The sequence below is a fragment of the Haplochromis burtoni genome, unplaced genomic scaffold (assembly GCF_018398535.1).
Source record: "Haplochromis burtoni strain Fernald_Lab_line unplaced genomic scaffold, NCSU_Asbu1 Contig_742, whole genome shotgun sequence".
Lineage (NCBI taxonomy): Eukaryota > Metazoa > Chordata > Actinopteri > Cichliformes > Cichlidae > Haplochromis > Haplochromis burtoni.
The window spans coordinates 157,151-161,053 of NW_024583103.1; positions in this window are offsets into that span (position 1 = coordinate 157,151).

A 3,903-nucleotide genomic window follows, 5' to 3' on the forward strand; every position below is an offset into this window, starting at 1 on the left:
CACCACTGAAAAATTTGGTCGCATTTGCGACCAAATTGGTCGCACTCTAGAGCCCTGCACTGGCCCTGTTTATTACTAATCACTGTGTAACTGCTGTAAATTCACAGTAACTGCCACCCCCTTACAAATGTTTATCGGATTAACCACACTTAAACAGACTGTATATAACTACCAACTCTCCAGCCATGTTGATGGATTGGCCACAAAACGGCCACGCCCCAAAAAGTGCTATAAAAATATTATATATTTTTTTTTTCCACTTTAAATGGGTCAGTCTTTTAAAACTACTTCTCCCTGAAATATTCCTATGAAGTTTTAATTATATTTTCATTGTTTTAACCCTTTAAATCCCAGTTTCGTCACATGAGCGCACTGGGTTTTTAGCTAAAAAAACAAAAAACTTAAATATTTTCCATAAAATACATTCGAAGTAATATTTGATTATTATTATAATTAGGCCTTTGGATGGTCCAGAGATTACCACTGACATTTATTTTGATACATTACTATTTTTTTGGCAGAAGCACACTAAATGTCATATAGGGTACATTAAATGCTTATTACCTTGTTTTGTTCTAAAATAAAATAAAAAAAGTGTCTAAATAACAATACAAGATCACTTTGAACGAGAAAAACATTTATTTTACAAGGATGAAAATGAACATTTATGTTGCTGGGAATCGGGAAAGTTGTGTGTCTGGCGGCGGCTGTCAGCAGCTCCAGTGCCCACTGCCAGTAGCTGCAGCGGTGGGATAGTGTTTGGGTCCCGGTGTCAGTGTCCCCAACCAAAGCAAAGCCAGCTAGCTTTGCTTTGCCAGCTAGCTTTGCTTTGGCTTTCGCTAGCCTTATCCATTTCTATTTTATCCAAAAATGCCCTCGCTCTGCGTGTGTACAATCGCCAGTTACTCTATAGTGTATATATTGTATATCTTATTTATCTGTTCCTCTGTCTCTCCTGCTGCTTTGAGCATGTACATGGCAAAAGAATTTCCCTCGGGATAAATAAAGTTATTCTTATTCTTACAAATCAAAGCATCGTATGACCTGGCTCTTAAACAAACGAAGACAGGAGATGATTATGGGCCTCCTCCACCACTTTTTGAGCCCTGCATTCCGGTTTATCTGTGCCAACACTCCTACACCACTTCCTGGAAGAAGTGCCCAAGGAAACAAGGAAAGCGGGCTGGTACACTCATCAAAGTCCGAGCTCTTCTCAGTGCTTCTCGTGGAACTAGTAGACCAGCAGAGTGCATCTTTAGATGGATCCTGCCTGTTGTCCCTGGACCTCCCACGACACTTGATCCCCCGCTCTCAGCATTCTATTTCCCTAAGCGGCCTCGGACCCGTGGATGCGGTGTGGACCACAGAAATCTTCGCACACTTAAGTGAGCTGGAACATCTGATGTTAGGATCTACACACTTCAAATGGCTTTACTAAATGTAAGATCATTAGCAAACAACACGTTTGTATTAAACGAATTCAACAGTTGGACTTTCTGTTTCTGACAGAAACATGGCTTCAACCCGGTGAGTCTGTAGCTTTTTCGGAACTGGTTCCTCCTAATTTCTCATTCTTCAGCCTCCCTCAGCCCTCTGGTAGGTGGGGAGGCTTAGCCACCATGTTCAATGCTCAATTTCATTGCCATCAAACATTACATCATTTTCTAGTTTTGAACTTCAACTGTTTGAGTTACACCTAAACTCTGCTCCGCCTTTGCTGTGTGCCCTCATATACCGTCCTCCCAAGTTTAATAAGGATTTTATCAAAGAGTTTTCAGGTTTTATGGCAATAATCCTTGGTGATTTTAACATCCATGTCTGCTATGACTGTAAACTTTTGGTCAAGGACTTTTTAAATATTATTGACTCTTTTAACTTGACCCAGTGGGTTACCGGCCCCGGGCATGAAAAAGGTCACACACTGGACTTTGTGATCTCCCACGGGCTCGATGTGTGCATCACGGAAATATCCGAGTTGCGCATCTCCGATCATCTTCCTGTGTTGTTCACTCTAACGCTGCGCTGCTTGGTAGATAAGCCGTACGTCCCAGCGTGTAAAAAGCGAGCGCTTAATGCTCTAAAAGCGCTCGCTTTTTCTGCTGCCTTTATGGATTCTGGAATAATGAACTCAAACTGTAAAAGTGTTGAGGACCTTTCGGACATTCTTCATTCTACCTGCACTGATATCTTGGAGTCTATTGCTCTGCTCAGGACTGTGCACGCTAAGGATTTATCAGAGCCGTGGTTGAATGAACATACGCGCTCCCTCAGACGTGACTACAGACGCCCCGAAAGGAGATGGAAAAAGGACAGATTGCACGTTTCCCTACAGATTTTAAGGACTCGTCTTTCTGCTTTCCAAGAAGCTGTAAAAACTGCAAAGACAAAATTTGTCTCAAACTTAGTGTCAGTAAACAGTCACAGGCCTCAGGTACTTTTTAATGCCCTTAATTGCTTTCTTAGTTCATGTGATAATGCTGGAGTCATTTCTTCACCAAGTATGTGCGATGATTTTCTAGCATTTTTTAATGACAAGATCCTATCGATTAGGGCTTTTGTCTTGTCGTCTGCTGCTTCAGATCCGAGTCTTTCTCCTGTGTGCTCAGCTGTCTTAGAGCAGTTTGATCCCGTCTCCCTTAATGACTTGACTGAGGTAGTTAGTAACCTAAGATCATCACACTGCCCCTCTGATTGTCTCCCTCCAAGCTTGCTTAAAAGCACTTTTAATACTGTTGGGCATTTTATCCTGAGATTAATTAATATGTCCCTTGCTATAGGCTGCATCCCATCATGCTTTAAACAAGCTATAGTTCAGCCTCTTCTTAAAAAAATAACCTGGATCCAACTGTTCTGTCCAACTACAGGCCAATCTCAAAGCTTCCTTTTCTATCTAAAGTCTTGGAGAAAGTGGTCTACCTACAGTTACAGGCACACCTTGATTTTAATATGATCTCTGAAAAATTTAAATCTGGTTTTAAATCACTACATAGCACTGAGACGGCACTTTTAAGGATTTTTAACGATATTCTTTTAACTCTGGACTCTGGCAGCGCTGCTGCCCTTTTATTGTTGGACCTGTCAGCAGCCTTTGACACGGTCGACCATGACATCCTGTTATCACGGCTAGAATTTCATGCTGGCCTAAAAGGATCTGCCCTACAGTGGTTTCGTTCCTATTTGTCAGAAAGGTCTTTGCATGTCAATATGGGCCCCCACAACTCCAAAATAGCCCCTCTTAAATACGGTGTACCTCAAGGCTCTATTTTGGGTCCTGCCCTGTTCGCACTCTATTTGTTGCCATTGGGCTCCATCTTCTCGCGGTACAGCATTTCATTTCATTGTTTTGCTTATGATTTGCACCTTTAAAAGCAGGGTCAGACCATCCCCAGCTCTTATTACGCTGCCTTGACAATGTCAAACAATGGTTGTCATTAAATTTTTTAAAGCTAAATGAAAATAACACTGAGGTTGTCATTTTTTTCAACTTTAATCATATCGACAGCACTCTGGGCGCCCTTTCCTCGTATCGTAAAACACATGTAAAAAACCTCGGTGTCTACATTGATGGTTCTTTTAAATTGAAGCAGGTGAGTGCAGTAGTTCAGTCGTGCTTTTTTCAGTTAAGAAAGGTAAAGCTATACCTAATGTCTTTGAGCGTGTTGTTCACCTTTTCCTTACTTGCAGATTGGACTACTGCAATTCATTGTATTATGGTCTAGATCATCCATCATCTTCAGATGGTTCAAAATGCAGCTGCTCGCCTGCTAACTGGTACCAAATGGAGAGAGCATATAACCCCACACTGTCAAAAAAACCATCCTAAAACAACGGTAATATTCCGGCAGCTGGGGCGCCAAAAATACGACCGTAAAATAACAGAAAATAACTGTCCCATAAAAATAC